Source organism: Lathyrus oleraceus, chromosome 7, assembly GCF_024323335.1.
Source record: "Lathyrus oleraceus cultivar Zhongwan6 chromosome 7, CAAS_Psat_ZW6_1.0, whole genome shotgun sequence".
In the NCBI taxonomy this organism is placed as follows: Eukaryota; Viridiplantae; Streptophyta; class Magnoliopsida; order Fabales; family Fabaceae; genus Lathyrus; species Lathyrus oleraceus.
In genome coordinates, this window is record NC_066585.1 from 425,194,935 (window position 1) to 425,213,593 (window position 18,659).

At 38.6% G+C, this 18,659-nt stretch overlaps 1 long non-coding RNA gene across 1 annotated transcript in view; it reads left to right on the forward strand.

The window, feature by feature from the left end:
• Nucleotides 1-14,061, forward strand: part of LOC127106356 (uncharacterized) — a 39,499-nt gene extending 25,438 nt beyond the window's left edge. The window contains exon 2 of the long non-coding RNA XR_007795343.1: nt 13,249-14,061. This is a non-coding gene — a long non-coding RNA (uncharacterized LOC127106356). The remainder of the gene's footprint in view (nt 1-13,248) is intronic.
• The last annotated feature ends 4,598 nt before the right edge of the window (nt 14,062-18,659 follow it).

Below are 18,659 nucleotides of genomic sequence, written 5' to 3' on the forward strand. Positions count from 1 at the left end.
TGGCATGGAGGCTGTGCTCCCCGTAGAGGTTGAGATTCCATCAATGAGAGTCTTGATGGAAGCCAAGCTGACTGAGGCTGAATGGGTTCAGATTCGTTATGACCAACTGAATTTGATTGAAGAGAAGAGATTAACTGCCATGTGCCATGGTCAGTTATATCAGTAGAGGATGAAGAAAGCCTTTGATAAGAAGGTCAAGCCTCGTGTGTTCCGAGAAGGTGACCTCGTGCTCAAGAAAGTCTTGTCTTTCACGCCCGATTCCAAGGGCAAGTGGACTCCAAACTATGAAGGTCCATATGTTGTTAAGAAAGCCTTTTCAGGCGGTGCTTTGTTGCTTACAACTATGGATGGGGAGGATTTCACTCGTTCTGTGAATTCAGATGCTGTCAAGAAATACTTCGCCTAAAATAAAAACAGAATAGCTCGCTAAGTTGAAAACTCGAAAGGGCGGCTTAGGCAAAAATGAGCGTCTCGGTGGATGGAAAACCTGAAAGGGAGGACCAGGCAAAAGTTAGAGACATGAAAAAGAATAATGAATATATATCCCGCTAGATTGAGTACCTCACCCTGGGGCAATCTAGGCAAAAATTAGGGATTTGGCAAGTAACTGCATCCTGACAAGACTTTGTTCTACAACTATCGTCTATCAAAGATTCTCGCTCAGTCATTTATCAACTGAAGCTTCGAATACAGTGGATTCAGAGTTGGTGGAGAAACGATCATTATGTTCAATGTAGTCCTTTTTCCATGTATATCACCAATTTCAAATTTGTAAAGGTCCATGGAGTCTCGCCATTTGTGGACTACCATTCTATTAAATAAATTTGGGCCTTTATCCAATTCCTTGCACTCTTACTTGTTTATGTCTAACAAATGTTTGCATGTTTTAGTTGATGAATATCATTGTTTTAAACAAATAAAGTTTTTATAAACTGTTTTAAACAAAATGAACATTCACAATGACTGAAAAGATAAATAGAATGTCCTCAGTACTTTCCCAAAGATAGTATGATCACCAAAGGGTAAGACATTTGTTCATATTCTGGCATGTTTATATCCTCTTCATCAACTTTCAGTTGTCTCCCTGTCGAGCTCTGAAAAAGTCACCAGCTTCCCAGAGACTCTGGTATGAGAAGTCTTCTCTGATGGCAGCAAATTTGTTCTATCTTTTTGGATTGCTTTCTCCTAGCAGAATCTGTGGATCTTCATTTGACAGTTCCCAGATAGTTTGTTTATGCACATGCTTGTTTCCCCTGCGGAGTCTTAGCAATCCATGGTTGGTTGATCTGTGGATGATCCCTTTTGTACCAGTTTTTGCCTTGATCTTTTAGAGACGTGTATCCCTCTATATCAGGCACTAGCATTTGTGTTTTTATCAATTATATGGTTGTCACCCCTTGTGGGGGGCTGACTTAAAATCCCTTATAGATTGATAAAAGTTGATATGTTATTCTACTCACGAAGACTTGGTATTTCCCCAGCATGAATAGAAGCTCTCAGCGGAGTAGGTATGTGTTCCCTGCAGAGCTATCTTCCAGACAGTTGTCTCCTCAGTGGGAAGTTGCCTAAGAGCAATCGATGACGGGTTTGTTTCCCTTTTCGTCCCTAGCCTGTCACGTGTTGACGAAGGACCCGTTTCCGATTCCCTCAGCCAAGACAGTTCCTTTGAGAATACTTGTAGTTTATCCCCAGTAGGGTTGCCTGATCCGAGTTTGATGATTTGTATCCCCTCTGAGTCTGAAGATTTCTTCTAGTATTGAGAGATGATGTGGAAGATGTGTTGTTTCCTTCCCTAGTGGAGCAATTTATTCTTTCTCCCCTTAGCAGAGTTTTCTCTCCAGCAGATAGAAGGGAATGTTTTGATTGATGTGTATCTGGTTGGTGTCTGTTCCCCACGGAATTTCACATCATCCCTTGGTATGTTCCCCAGTAGAGTTTCTTCTACGGCGGATCTTAACAATATTCAGCAGCTTGTCCCCGAGAGACTTGATGGAAGGCCTCCGGCGGTTGGAAGCTATTGACTTTGCCTATCCCCAAGCGAAGCTCTCTAGTAGGTTTTGCCCCTTCTTGTTGAGATGTTATGCCGGGTGTCCGTTCACGAATTCTTGGACCTGTTTATGTTAGATATGTCTGTCTGTTAGCATTTATCATATACAGATCATGCATACACACGCATAATCATATCATTCAGATATTCATGTTGCATTCTTTGTCATATATCTTTGTGTGTTATCTCCTGCTGTCGGTGAAATGCTCTTCCCCAAGCAGATGTTTGTGTCTAATCTCTCCATTTAGAGTCAGCCTCATAGGCAGAAAGTGTCTACCTTTCCTTCTTTATTCCCCACTGAGTTATGTCCTTGTGGATGATTATTGTTTCAACTTCCTTTCCGGTTATGTACCGGGATGGAATTACTCCCCTGAGATATATCCTCATTGGGTTGAGTCTTGTTTGATTGTGTCTTTCTAGTTTGTTCCTAGATTGACTCCCCTTTCTTATTATCCCCTACAGTTCCCCGTGGTTTAGTCGTTCAATTGCTCAGTAACCAGTAATTGTTCATTCTTTCCCCAGCGGATCTTGTGTCCTTCTACCTAGTAGCCGGTAGTTGTAAGTCCTACTTCTGTGGTTTTCTACCCAGTGATCGGTAGATGTAATCCCCTCTTTGATGGTTATCTTTACCTAATAACCAATATTGATATTCCTTCGTCTTTGAGTATACCACCCAGTAACCGGTGATATATCTCTTGGATAATTGTTTTTGTCAGGCAATTTATCCCTTGCGAGTCATCTTTCGTTTACCCGTATTTGGTAATGTTTGTTTCTCCTTCTGATTGGTCATCATTTTATACTCAGTAGCCCGTACCCCGATGTCCTTTCTTTTCGGTTGATTTATCCTTCATTAACTCAGTAACCGGTTGTGGATAATTTTCCATGCGAGTATGTTATCTATATTATGACGGTAATAGATAATATATCTCATGCGCTCTTCAGTCGAAGTCTTTGTTCTTCCCCAGTCGAGTAAGGTTCGTATTTCCTAGTGAAATCGAATGTCCATCCTGTAAGTCGAGTTTGCTTTTTCAGCCCCCCTTTCGGATGATGAGTGTCTTGGATATGTTCCCAATTCACGTCTGGTTGGTCACCTATTATACGCCCAGTAACCGGTATCCCTGGTGTTCCTTCCTTCTACTCCCTATTATGACTTTTTGTCCCTTGTGGAGTCAGATTTTTCTTGAGTTGAGATGTGCCTTTTGGGTCCTCCTCAGATGTTTCTAATGATTGATATCTCTCACCCTTATATCAGTCTTAGATATTCTTTCTCCTTGAGCGTGTTGTTCTCTCACCCAGTAACCGGTGTTTTGATAACATGTCTCATTTTGAGTTTATTACCCAGTAACGGGTAATATCCCATTTTTTCTTCCTCAACTGAGTCCTTTGTGGATTTCTCCGTCTGAGTCCGGATTTTTATCCGATGTATCCTTTGTGGATAGTTTTGTTGTATTGGCATATTCCCCAATACATGCATCTTTGCGTCGGCTCGAGTCTTTCCATCAATTTATTTTCGTGGAATCCCTTCGCGTCTCCCAACAAGTTTTCAAGTCGTGGCCTGCTCACACATTTTTACCTTTATTTCCCCAGAATCTCTATCTCTCTAGTGAGTGTGTTACTCCTATGGATCTTCAATTTCTCCTGATTTCTTTTCCTTCATGGCAATTGTTCACCATGAAGATTTATTTTTGCATACATACATTTGCATCATGAGGTCTCTTAGGGACCAAAATTCGTCTCTTTGTTATTATTTAAGCCCATTCTACCTCGTTGAGACGAAGATTTTAACCTTCATATCTCCAGCTAGAATGACCTTAAATAGGGGCATCTGTAAGACCCTAATTTTGACCATAAGATCCCTCATGGCATCATATCATTGCTCAGTGCATTGCCTCAAGGATCATAGCATGTTTGGCTCCTTAACCCTAGGGTTGAGACTTGTGTGAGTGGTTTGAGACTACCAAGCATGCTTGTATTATATATTATTTCTTTTCTTATTTTGATTACTAACCAAAAGCACAAAAATATGTCACTAACTCTTTTTGTTTTGAAGCTCAAGTGATCATGTGCTCCCATGCTCCTAGGAGGCTCCTAAGCTCAATGATATGGCTAGATGAAGATGAGAAAAAGCATGACAATGGTCCACAAAGTTCCTAATCATCATATATGTCTCCCAAGTATCTCAATTTGCCAATTTGATCAAGATAAACCAAAGGGCTTGATGATTGTTTCCCAAGGAAACCCTAATTTCAATTGTGCTTTGATTGTGCCTTGTCCATGAAGCAACCTCAGCCTATGATCAAATTTAATCAAGGGAAGTTCTTTCATTCATTATTTTATGCATATGTGAGCCTATTTGAGGATTCTCAATCATTCATTCATCAAGATTGGAAGTTTGGCCTTGGAAAGTTGACCAGTCAAGTCATCTGACTAAACTGAGGTCCACTAAGATATAACTTTTGATATGTTTGTGAAATGAAGATGACCCTAAGATAAACAATGTTATTAACAACCATATTAACAACTTTCATGTTCATCAAAAATCCATTTGAAGCTTGTAAAGTCATCAATCATTTCAAAACATTATAGGTCATTTTGACTAAAACCCTAATTTTGGGTCAACTTCCCAAGGACCTAACTTCCTTAATTTTTATGATTTTGAGGTAAGACAAAATTAATTGGAAATATTAAGATGTCTACTTAAAATGTTATGTTGGAAAAAATTTCATAATCTTAAAAGAAATACATGTGATATACAAAATATTATAGGTCACCTTGGACCCAAGTCATTGAATTTGAAAAAGTACCTAACTTCAAGTGCCCATAACGTTTTTATGGAAAATCCAAATGATGCAAAATTTGAGTCTAAATTAATAATCTTGAAAATATATACAAGTTTTAAGTTTAAGGTTTTTCCATTTGAGGCTTGCATCATGCAAAAAGAGGGGCTTGAAGAGGCTTGCTTTTGGTGAAAATTTTCAAAGGATGACCTAGACATGTTTTGTGCGCAAACGTTCACAGCCATTTTTCACTAATTTCAAAATGCCAAATAAATTTTTGCCCAACATGACTTTTGTTCCTTATTTCAAGAGATTTCCAACCATTACTCGCATTACTTTTTTGGACTTTCCATTGGTGAGTTTCGAATAGTTCTCTCTCTATGTTCATTTTTGCATTTCATGTTGAAACTTAATGTGCAAGCTGATTACATCACAATTGCACGTCCAATTCCATTTCAGTTAATCTCAGCATGGTTTAGCACCCATCATTGGGCCTCACATGCGCCTGTACAGGCCCATGCACCAAAGTTCAAATTTTCCATGCACACGAGGGAATCATGAACTCAACCCTCTTCAGCTATAAATAAGCACTCAATCTCATTCATTTGGCAACCTTGTGGAGACCTGAAATACTGCAGCACTGAAATCCCAACCAATACCAAAGGAATTTTCAGATTTTTCTCTCTTTTTCAAGCTTGAAATTCAACATCATTAATTGATTTTCAAAGCTCAATTCCTTAGCCTATCATCTCCATTACATCTCCAGAGTAGCAAGGGATCAAGATCTTGAAGAATTCGTGGCCTTAAGAGCTCCATTTCATAGGTAGAACTTCAAACGTTTTGGATCTAGATCTTGCAATTCAATGTAGTTTTCTTTGGTTTGTGTGGTTTTCTGAAGTCCTCACACTTGAGGCAGGCCAGTGGTGGTCTCAATTCTTCATTTCGTGCATTTGCAGTTGACATACCATGATCTTCAATCTCACATTTCTCTCAAAATAGGAAGAGTGAGAAAGATCCATGGATACAGTGGTGATGTACATCACTTGAGCTTCATTTTGATGTCCTTGTTTTTCATTTTCGTTACAAAATTTTTCTCTGCAAGTGGTGGCCGGAATCAGGTATCTCACCGGAGAAGATGGTGGTTTCCACCACCATCACCATGTGGTTGCCTTCCCAGCCCTTGGATTGCCATGCCACGTTATAATCTTGACCACTCCTTATGTTTACTTATTTTAATTCAACATGCCGCGCGCTTGACTTATGTCTACCATGCGTCCTCACCTCTGAGCCCTTGATCTGTGCCACGTCAATTAATGAGGTTGATCCTGTGGCGTTGGATTTTTCATCTTTTCTATTTTCATTTTAATTTCAGTTAATTCCTTTTATTTTTAAAAATTCATAAAAAATTTATTTGAAGTCACAAAAATATGAGACCAACTCCAAAAATTTTCTTGAAAAATCTAGTTTCATATTTTGATTTTTTAAATATTTTTGTGATTTCATTTAATATTTTTTGTGAATTATTTGGTTTTTAATAGTTTTAATTCATTTTAAAATACTTTATGATATTTGAAAAATCCAAAAATATTTTCCTAACACCTATGGATCATGATAAGTCAATGAAAAATAGTCTCATCAATTTCTTATTTGATTTGAGATTTATTTGAGATTTTAATTCATATTGTGTTATTTTTTAATTGTTTTAAAATAATTTATGATTTCCAAAATTGTTGAGAAAATTTGTCAAAGTTTATTTGACCATGTTAGACCTATGAGAATTTAATTGGACTTGTTGAAGTTGATTTGAATTAAATTTGAGGTTTGACCTTATTTTGATTATTTTTATTTTGCATTTTATTTTAATTCAAAAATACCAAAAAATTATGGTTGACTTGCTGACTTGTAATCTTCATTCCTTTTCTGTTTGCCATTGATTGATGATGACTTGGTTCACATTTGATCAATTGAATTTGATACTTGTCTTCCTTTTCCCTCCCTTTCATCTTCATCCCATTATTTCATTAATGGCCAATGAGTTAATGTCTTATGGTTGGTCTTGACAAATGAGAGGTTTAACCTTCTTTGATCCAAACCAAACTCAACTTGATCCATGATCAAGTGAGTTGTTTTGTGTCTAAGATAGGTTGCTTCTTGATCAAGCAAATAACCTAAAGTCCATACAAGGTCATTCCCCTCTTGTTTTGGCATAGCAAGTTTGTGGAGCTTGGCTTACTAGTCATGATCTCTAACTTGTGTTTATTGGCCTATAGTTTTATTGACCGGCCTCAGATAGGTGTGACTACTACATTAGTTCACTTACGATTGATTAACATAGCGCTACATTGTCTTATGACAAACTAACATAACTTCACTAATTACTAACTTTAATTTGAACATTTAATTTCTTGCCCTTTACTTTTAATGCCATTTATTTCTTGCTCATCTATTCATATTGTTTTTCATTTTGCTCATTTGAGCACATATTTTATGTTTATGTCATTTTTCTTTTGCTCATTTGAGTTCACTATTGTATATAAATATATTGTTGTCTTGTGATTGCTTTGTCTTTATTTTGTGTGAACCTAATACAAAAAGGAGAAAGGACTTAGAATTAGGACATACCTATGCTTAAAGGAGTTCAAGAGCAACTAGGCCTCATGCCTTTAGAATGCTAAATTTGTTGAAGAGTAACTAGGCCTCATGTCTTTAGAATGCTAATTTCAAAGATTGATCTTAAAGTACTTCTCATCCAAGCCTATTCTTTGTCCATTCCTCTTATTGTGTGGTGAACTTTTTGATCTTTGTTCTTGCGTGATAGGGATTCCATCTCGAGATAGTGAAAAGAGGACCATTGTCATGAGTAGCCAAGTTAAGAGAGATAAGCCAAATGGAGATCCTAGGAGCTTGAATCCAAATTGTTTGATTGCTTGATTGTGTACTAAGTCCAAAGGAAATGAGCATCTTGAATCATCTCTATGATTTCAAGAAAAGGAACTCCAAGGGTTTATCTTTTCTTTCTTATCTTTGTATGCTTTAGGACTAGCCCTTCTATTCTTCTCCCCACTCTAACCCAAGCCAAAAATCTTTTCTTCAAAACTTTGACTTTGTTTTAAATTAGAAACCTAGGCCTTATGCCTTTGACTTTTCAAACTCTTTTCATAAATACTCATTGTGAATAAACATTAGTCCAACTTTGACCTCATTTTATAAATAAATCTAACTTGTAAATCACTTTAAGTTGATTTTGTGGTTCCAATGGCCACCTTTGTTAAAACCTTTTCATAAACATTAGTCATAGGTTTAAGTTATCATAGTGGTTGATATAAATCTCACCTTATCCTTAGTGATTGGATTATAAGTCTTCCATACTTATTATATGGTTAACCCCTCACTAGTATGTTGAAGCTTTCCTCACATGGTGGATTGTTGGTTTAGGTTGAGTTTTCTCCCTTAGATAACAAAAGACCTTAAGGCTTTTGATCAAATCAATTCACCAATCTTTGTGATTTTTACCCCGAACTACGAGGTTTTGATCCTACCTTTGTGATGGTATGTAGGCAATGAGTTCATCCATTCAAACAACAAAATTTTTAAATATAATCTATTCTCTTCTCATCCCTCCAATCTTTTGCTCAAATCTTTTCACAAATACCAACCTACAACACATATTTGCAAAAAGGGTTCCCTTAGAGTACTAAGGATGTTCTGGGTGCGTTAAACCTCCCCATTTCATAACCAACCCCCTTACCTAGATCTCTGACATTTTTATTAGTTTTTGATTTGAAAAACTTCTTACCTTGGCTTTTGTTCGCTTTTTAGCCTTTCCTTTGGACAAATAAAAGTGCGGTGGCGACTCAAATTGTATGTTTACTTTTGGTTTAGTTAATAAACCTAAAGGTAACGAAAACCCCGCTATAGGTATCCACGAACATGTTTATCAACTCTCTTTCAAGAAGAGGGGGTTGAACCCTGGCAGCCAGGTCTCTCCATCGTTGAGCGTACTCTTTGAACGATTCATCCGGCTTCTGAGAAAGGCTTTGGAGCTGAGTTCGATTGGGGGCCATGTCTGAGTTATACTGATAATGCTTCAAAAAGGCTTCAACAAGTTCCCTCCAGGTTCGTATATGCGTGCGCTCGAGCTGTATATACCATTCCAGAGAAGCTCCACTAAGACTGTCCTGGAAAAAGTGCATTAAGAGTTTCTCGTCATTAGAATGAGCGGCCATCTTTCTGCAGAAAGCTCGGATGTGGGTCTTTGGACAAGTGACCCCTTGATACTTTTCAAAGCTCGGGACTTTGAACTTGGGAGGAATTTTCACGTCTGGCACTAAGCACATGTCGGCCGGATCCAACCCAAAGGTATCAGAACCTTGCATCACCTTGAATCTCTCCTCCATCATTTGAAATCTCCTTTCGATGTCAGCAGGAGAAGGACTAAAAGCTTCATAAACTGAGTCAGCCTTTGTAGTGAAGAAAACGTCCTACTGATCGTCAATCTCAGGTTGGAATCTCCCATTGGCGGGGATATTGAACGTATGAGCAGCATTTTGATACACCGGACCTCTTTCGGGAGGTGGTTGAGCTACAACGGGCGTACCAGCTCCTCCTAGTGGATTCACTGGTATAGTCACAACAGCAGGGTTGGTAGTAGAGGCTCTCAAATTAGCCTGGCGCATTTCCTCTTGTCCCCTAGCCAGAGCTTGTAGGGCTTCAACGAGCTGACCCATCTGAGCCTTCATAGTGGTCATATCCTCCCTCATAGCAACTTGATTCTGCTCCAACTGATCCATGAGCAATTTCTGATTACTGTGCGTGTAGTATGAATATCGGGAAGTCAACTTGACTGTGGATGATTCTGGATAGAAGGGCCAAATGGTAAGTTTTCTGGCTTTTGTATGATGATATGCAGAATGATGCATGAATATTGTATTTGAATATTCTTTTATGATGCATGAATGCATGAGTGAGTGAATGAATGATACACAAGCATGGTTCCCATGAGTCGAACACACAAGTTGACATGGTATCACAAGTTCGAGATACGGATGGAGGATAGCTCTGATTGCTTACTCACAATGGGGGATCTCACCGGTCGAAGTCTAGGGTTAGATAGGGACCCCAGAGTCATCGATTCATTTGGCTGTTTGCCGCTTACGGCAAAAGCTTGCAGATCGTCAACTCCCTCAAATGAGCCTCTTCTGGGTGAGATCTTTGTATCGACCCACACGAGAAAAGCTTCTCGGGGGCCCGCACTACGCGACCATTGACAACGGGTTTTAGACAAGGGTCTCAAAGTCACGAACCTCTTTGACTGTTTGCCGCTTACGGCAAAAGCTTGCCGGTCGCCAACTCCATCAAGAAGATCTACTTTGAGTGAGATCTTCGTACCGACCCACACGAGAAAAGCTTCTCGGGGACCCGTACTACGCGACCATCAACCTTAATGGGCCATAGGTTTAATGTTCTACAAAGGTCCTTAGAGTCATGGATCCTAATGAAGACATTGATCGCTTACGCCAAAAGCTTGACGGTCGTCAACGTCTCCAAAAGAATCTACTCTAAGCGAGGTTCTCGTATCGACCCTTACGAGAAAAGCTTCTCGGTGGCCCATACTACTCAACCTCTCCTATCTCAAGTTTACACTCTAGACTTGGGTAGAGAATCTTTTCCACAAGGTTACTTGCAATCAAAGCAGTACCCATCACTACCATTGAATCGTGGAACCGCATAATAAATTACAAAATTTAAAGCAAAAGGCAATAAATAAGGTAAGCCAATCAAAAGGATAAGCACACACACGCGAGGAAGTAACCTAGATTAGGCTTGACTTGCTTAGGGAGGTGTCCCCAGCAGAGTCGCCAACTGTCGCTACGCGAAAATCATAGAGTCGCCATCGGTTTTTATTTATTCCAAAGGAAAGGGAAAATATCGAGAAAACCCCAAAGTGTGGTCGTCGCAACCACGAACAGGTTCGGAAGTCGGTTATGCAAAGGGAAGGTATTAGCACCCCTCACATCCATGGTACTCCATGGGAACCATCTAGGATGTTTACGCTTACGTGTGTATTGTTTATCGAATGTTTGATTGCCAAAGGTTTGCGGAGTGGAGGTAGATTTTAAATTAGTGTGCTCGCCAAGGAATGAATCCTCGTGCCTACGTATGCCCACTTGTTAAAGTGAGAAATCAGAGCCTTCTTAGTTCGTGGTTTTGAAATTGTTTGTGTTTGTTTTGTTGATTTTATTACCTTGAAGAAGGGTTTGCGATCATGTTGCCCTAAGGCTCAAACAAAAGGTTTGAATGAGTTGGATTGTTTTTAGGTTTTGAGAAAGTGTTATTGATTTCGGATTGCACTAAAGACTATGGATAAAGGTGAATACCTCAAACGGTCAAGCCAAACGTCTTGTGTTCGAAGCATTCAGAATGAGTGTAGGAAAGCTCTAGTCTCATCCCTTCTTTATCGCTTAAGGCTCGTGACGTACAATCCTAATCGCCATTTATTGTGTTTTTGAGTTTGATTTGAGAAAGAGACCGCTTGACGTTGGATCAAGGGTTTGTTTATTGGTTTGATTTGAAAAGAGACCGCTTGACGTTGGATCAAGGGTTTGATTCTTGATTTCGAAAAGGTGAACGTTCCTAATGCCTAAGGAGTGTCTAATCAAGCAATAAAAGAAAGCGAGTAAATGCGTACACGATAAAGGGGAGGGGGTACATGTAAAGTACAAGGGAGTGCAGGAAATAAAAGATCTCATTGTCAGGTAGCCCAAGAGAAAGCCTTGTGTGTGAAATTGTGTCCTAAACTAGAAAGCAAGTAAAAGATTACAATTTGTCTTGAATCTTGAATGCTCCTTTCCATGTTTGGGTTGAATGATTGTCCAAGGATTTTTGAAAAGGATCCTAATGAGTCTCTAAGTCCATTATCCAAAGTCCATTACATGCTAAGGGAGTTATCTTGTTTTTTTTTGTATTTTTCAAGTCTTATCCCTTTTTTAGTCATTTTTAGAATGAGATGAATGAAGAATGTACAATGATGTAGCAAAAATAAAATTGCATAAGGTAAATGGCAAAAATTAAATGTTAGTAGCGGAAATTAAAGGTTAGATGTTAATGTTAGATGTTAGAAGTTAATTGTTAGAATTTAGATCAAAGTAGAAAATATTCAAGAAAACACAACTATCAAATAAAATTCTAAAATCAAAACAATTATCAAATGAAATTCTAAAATTCAAACACTTATCACCAATTATCAAGAATTTAATTCTAAACAAAATTATCCTAATTAAATTCTAAACAGTCAACACAATTAATCCTCTTAAACTTCTAATCAAAATCAATTCTAATTAAATTCTAAACAAAATCCATTCTACACAGTTAACACAATTAATCCTAAACAATTGTCCTAATTGTTATTAATCTAATAATTAACCACCAAAACCAAAGAAATAGGCTAATAAACAACACAACAGAATGGGCCTTAGGAGATAGGCCCAAACGCGTGGGGTGTTCAATGGGATAAGGGAGTTCCATAATGAATTTGCTTGGGTGGTGCCAAGAGAAAAGTGAGTGGGCCTAGGAGCCCAAGGTAATGAGAAAACAACATGAAGGGATTAACCTCAGCATACATCTCAAGCTCTCACGCATGCTTCCCTGCTCAAAATTCACATCGCCGGAGCCGTAACAGCTCCGCCGCGCCGGTGCTCCCTTCCGGCGGCGAGCGAACCACCACAATCTCCCTACCAAACTACCCGCTCTGACCACTTCCACCTGAATCCTCCACTAACCTCCTCAAGTCCTCACCACACGTCGCGTTCAGCGACAAAGCTTCAATGAATTCACGGCGAACTGAAGAAAGACGACGGTGGTGAACTCAAGATCTACTCGAGTTCCTCTCTCCGTGAATCGTGACAAGGCACTACTTGCCTTCACCTCGAGCCATTCTTCTTCTACTTCTCCTACCTAAAGCTAAATGCAAGCTCTTCCTAAATCTAATGCGACTCGGCTTTTTGATAGAGCGAAACAAACTTCGATTCAAAGAGAGGAACGCCTCAACCGCGATCCACACCACAACTCTCAAGTCTCACCATAGTGCAAGAAACAGTCAATACTCAGGGAAGAAAATAGCTTACCTGCGATGAAGGCAGCGAGGGAATCGTCGACGACGTTGAACTCCACTTAGGTACCTTGATATCTCGCCTATTTGACCTTCTTCTTGCTGTTATTATGATCCGTGATCGTTCGGTGGAATTCACGTTGGCGGTTTCCGATTTTGCGGTTCCTTCCTCCGGTTGAGCAAAAGTGTACACCGAAAGCCTCTCTGCTGACCAAGGTGTGTAAAAACTGGAGGGAGTTTTTCTGGTTTTCTAAATGAGAAGTGGAGAAGTGCATTGGTGCGTGAGGGGTAGAGAATGGTGGAGGATTCAGTTAGAGGTTGTTGATGATTGTAGAAGAATATCCAAGATTCATTGTGTATGAGAATTTGTTATATGCTGCAGAATTGAGAGCGACGACCCCCGCTTCAAGGCCAATCCAATGGACTTTATAGAGTTATGTTGCAATGGATTTGGATGAGTTTTTGCATTTTTGCTTTTCAGTTGCCGTTTTGTTGTTGTTGCCTTTGTACGTGCATCTTGTTACGCGTTTTATACAGGCTCACATTTGCCCGACGTTCACGTGTGGCTCGGCTTAATGTCGGTGGCTCTTTGTAGTTGTGCACGGATTGTTCTCATGATGTCGTTTTCAGTTTATGCAGGTATTTTAGCAGTTGGTGGCTCGTTGCCGTTTCGGCGCTTGGACGTTGGCTTTTGACGTGTGGACTTTTCAATCTTTCCGCTTGTGGATAGCAGCTTGGTGGCTTGTTGTGCTGCATTGCAGTTGGTTTTGGATTTAGCTTGCGGCTTAGCTCTGAGCTGTGTTTGGCGTTTCAATTGCTTACACTATGTTGGCTTAAGTTTTGGCGTGTTTCCTTTTCTTACATTGTGTTGGCTTTCGTTGCCGTATTGGCTTGTTGGTAGTTGCTTGCGCAGCTTTGTACTTTGCGTTTTGCAGCTTTTTAGCTGCATTTGGAATGTAGCTTTTGGCCTCCTGGATCATGTTTGCTGCAGGATACCAGTTAGAAGTGGAAACATGACAAAACTAGATTAGTAAATTAATTATGGATACATGGATATTGGCTTTTAAAACGGTTTAATGGATTAAAGGAAAGAAGGATTATGTATTAACATTGGATTTTTGATTTAGAAATTGTAAAAATGATTTTTTTGCTTATTGAATGGATAATGCTTAGAGTGATATGGACATGGATTTGGATAATGGGATATGAAATTGGCCAAGTGGATATTTGGTTTGTACATGGATAGTTATTGGATAACCAAAGCGGATCATGGGCTTGCAATTGGGCCTACCAAAAAAAAGGATTTTTTAACATAAAAAAGGATGAATAGGCTTAACTAATTAACAATCATGGCCCATAGGAAAAAAGAAGATTAAAACGATTTAAACCTAAAAGTTAGTTCGACTTGTCACAAACCAACTAAAAATAAAATAACGACTTCTAACAAACAAGTTGGCAAATACTATCAAAATGATGTCCAAAATTAATTTGAACTTCGAAAATTAACTTTAACCTCCAAAATCACCTTTGAATTGAAATCAACGTGGACTTCAAAAATCGATTAAACTTTAGAACTAATTTGGAGTTAAAATTAATTTGAAATTAAAATCAATTTGGATAATGATTATGACGCTATGATAAAATGATGAATGCATATGCAACGAATTGATGAATCCAATTGACGCGACTTGTAAATCGAATTGAACCATAATCAAATGAATGAAAATCGAGCCACTCATGCACCAGAAACACATGAATTCCGGTCACATGTCTCCTTGTGTTAAACCATGCTTATTCTAATGAAATGTATGGATGAAGATGATATGTAAATGTCTGGGTTTAGTGACCTAGATGATCATTGTGAAGGATAGGGCGAATTTTGGGGTATGACAATATCCAAACCATGATACATCAAAGCATACAAATCAACATCCCACATGTTACAACAACACCATAACACACACATACATGACTCAATACATTTCAAACACATACACAAGCACACATGCCATATATACAATCATTCAACTTCACTACTAACCAATCTAACTAACCCCTAACTTGTTATTAAACCCTAACCAATCAATTAACTAACTTGTAACAGTTAGTAACTAATAATTAAACTAACCTTAGCCATCAACTAAGTGACAAAGTCAGTTACAAACCCTAAAACTAACCCATTTAATTCAGTTACTAACCTTGTTAACTTACACTTCAAGTTAGTTACAAACTATCTCACATCTTAAAACCTAACTCCATAATTGTCGTGATCAATAACCAACTTCTAATTGATAAATCTACTGACCAGTTGTCAACTGCCATGTGTGCAAGGATAATTACCAAATTACCCCTAAGTTCAAATTTCCCTCCAAACCTTTCTAACCAACTTTTAAAATCCTAACTAACTTCTAATCTCTAAACAAACACACTTTTTCATCTAACTTTCAACTGAAATCAGTGTAAAACTAACACATTTCCCTCAAATATCTTCACTCTAACTAACACATAAACCTAACTAATTAAACAATGACCCTCCACCCTTGATAAACCATAACTTAAGATCACAATCTAAGGGATAAGATCAATCAGTCCTAACCAATTTCTAACTTAATTTCCCTCCCAATTTTAATCTTCACTCATTTTATATAAACCTGGGGTATCCTAATGAAACAAGAGGGTATTACTTCTACAATCCTTCTGAGGGCAAAGTGTTTGCCGCTCGAACTGGAGTTTTCCTAGAAAAGGATTTTATTTCCAAAGGAATCAGTGGGAGGAAAGTAGAGCTTGAAGAAATTCAAGAATCACAAAGAATTGATACACCTATGGAGGAATTAGAGCAGGAAACACAAGTAGTTGTGGAAGAGCAACCTGCTCAAGTAGAACAAGACCGACGTAGGTCAAGCAGGATACGTCACCTACTTGAGAGATATGGATATCTCATAACTGATCAAGGTGATGTATTACTCATGGATCAAGATGAGCCTGTGACCTACCAAGAGGCCATAACTGGTCCCGAGTCTGAGAAGTGGCTAAAAGCCATGAAATCTGAAATGGATTCCATGTACACAAACCAGGTTTGGACCTTGGTAGAGCCTCATGTAGGAGTTAACCCTATAGGATGCAAGTGGGTCTTCAAAAAGAAGTTTGACATGGATGGTAAGGTACATACCTATAAGGCAAGACTGATTACAAAAGGATATAAACAAATTCATGGGGTTGACTATGATGAAACCTTTTCACCAGTTGCAATGCTTAAATCTATTCGGATTTTACTTGCTATCGATGCATATCATGATTATGAAATATGGCATATGGATGTCAAAACTGCTTTCCTTAATGGGAATCTTCTTAAGGATGTGTACATGACACAACCTGAAGGATTTGACATACCAAAAGAAGCTCAAAAGATATGTAAGTTACAAATATCAATCTATGGATTGAAGCAAGCTTCCAGAAGCTGGAATCTTTCTTTTGATGAAACAGTAAAACAATATGGATTCATCAAGAATGAAGATGAGCATGATCATCTTCCTGGTATTATATGTAGATGATATATTACTCATTGGAAGTGATGTCCCTACCCTACAACAAGTAAAGTCTTGGTTGGGGAAATGCTTTTCTATGAAAGACCTAGGTGAAGCAGCCTATATATTAGGAATCAGGATCTATAGAGATAGATCACATAAACTGCTTGGCCTAAGTCAAAGTACATACATAGACAAAGTGTTGAGACGCTTTAATATGCATGTTCCAAGAAAGGATTCATACCTATGCAACATAGCACGTGTCTATCAAAAACACAATCCCCTTCAACTAAGGAAGAAAGGGATTGCATGAATAAGATTCCATATGCACATGCAATAGGATCTTCATGTATGTCATGTTATGTACTTGACCAGATGTCTCGTATGATTTAAGTGCAACGAGTAGGTACCAATCTGATCCTGATGATGCTCATTGGGTAGTTATCAAGAATATCCTTAAGTATTTGAGAAGGACTAAGGACTCATTCTTGATATATGGAGGTTAGGAAGAGCTTGATGTAATTAGATACACCGATGCTAGCTTCCAGACAGATAAGGATGACTTTAGATCGCAATCTGGTTATGTGTTTTGCTTAAACGGTGGCGCTGTGAGCTGGAAAAGTTCAAAGCAAGATACAATTGTTGATTCTACAACCGAGGCCTAGTATATTGCTGTCTCAAGTGCAACAAAGGAAGTTGTTTGGATCAAAAAGTTCATTAGTGAACTTGGCATAGTTCCTAGCATTGTGGATCCCATTGATCTCTATTGTGATAACAATGGTGCTATCGCACAAGCTAAGGAGCCTAGATCTCACGAACGATCCAAACACATGTGAGAAAATTCTTTACTTTGAATTAATTTTGAATGATAGCAAATTGTGTGATCATCATCCAAATGTTGGCTGTGCATTACATCACATGATACATTTGTGTTTTTATTGTGTTTTTATCCCATTCTATTGTTGCATAACCGTACGTAAAGACCTACATTGATACATCTCTTAAAATAACACATAAAATCCATTTTGTATCAGTATGCATCAACACATAAGCCTATGCATCGATCCATACAGCATGTGGTATATCACAAAACCCTTTTTGTTCAGTATGCATCGATGCACACGAGTCATGTATCGACACATGAAAGGCAAAAGGCTCTATGGATCGATCCATACGATCCTTGCATCGATGCATGATCAGTTGAAACAGCCTATGTATCAATGCATACGTATTAGGCATCGATACATGTTAGTGGAAAGGTCATATGCATCAATACATACGAATTATGCATCGATACATGCTTAATTCATTTCACCAAAAACTCACTTAACTTACAGTATGCATCGATGCATACCCTCATGTATCAATGCATAAGTTGGTTTTTGTTCTAACAGTTTCTGTTTTCAGCATATATAAGAGGTGTTGTGACAGTAGTGAAAAGATACGTATTCTTTGAGGGAAAAACAATTGAACACAAGATCAAAAAGCAGTGTTGTAGCAATTGTTGGAGAGCACATAGAAACCTGAAAGAGACTTCATCTTCTTCATCTTCTCAATCACTTTTCTTCAAGAACATCAACACATAACCATTCTTGTTCTCTGAATTAAAGATTTATCGAGATAACGTTCAGTGGTACGATCAAGGATCTAGCTGTGGTTTTCAGTGGAACGATCGAGGATCTAGCTGAGTTGAAGATTGAAGGGGGTTTCGAGGAAAAACCTACTGGTTTATCCTTCAAGAACTGGAGTGTTCTTGAAGGTTTGTGAGTCACGTTTGCAGAACAGATTCAGCCACAGCGTTGCGTTTGGAGATCGGGGGATTTCGCAAGCAGGTCGTGGAACCGGTGAATTGTTTGCAATTTCGTGCAGGAAATTCTTGATCGTGCTCAGATCAAGTGAAGGTTCATACAAGAAGAAGTTCTTGGAAGTTAGAATTCTGTCTTTGTATCATAACCTTGTATCAACGAATTCGGCAATAATTGATAATCAAAGTTCTCAATTTCATTTGAAATTGAGAGGGAGACATACCCACACGCGAGGACGACGTGGGGAACTTCCTTACCAAATCTCTGCGTATCGTATTCTTACCTTACTCCTCTTTACGTTTAAAACAGTTTTCGCAATTTCAGTTAGTGTGTTATGATTGTTCCTTTTGCAAGACAGCAGGGGCAAGAAATCTTTTTTAATTAAACTCTACTGCTGTT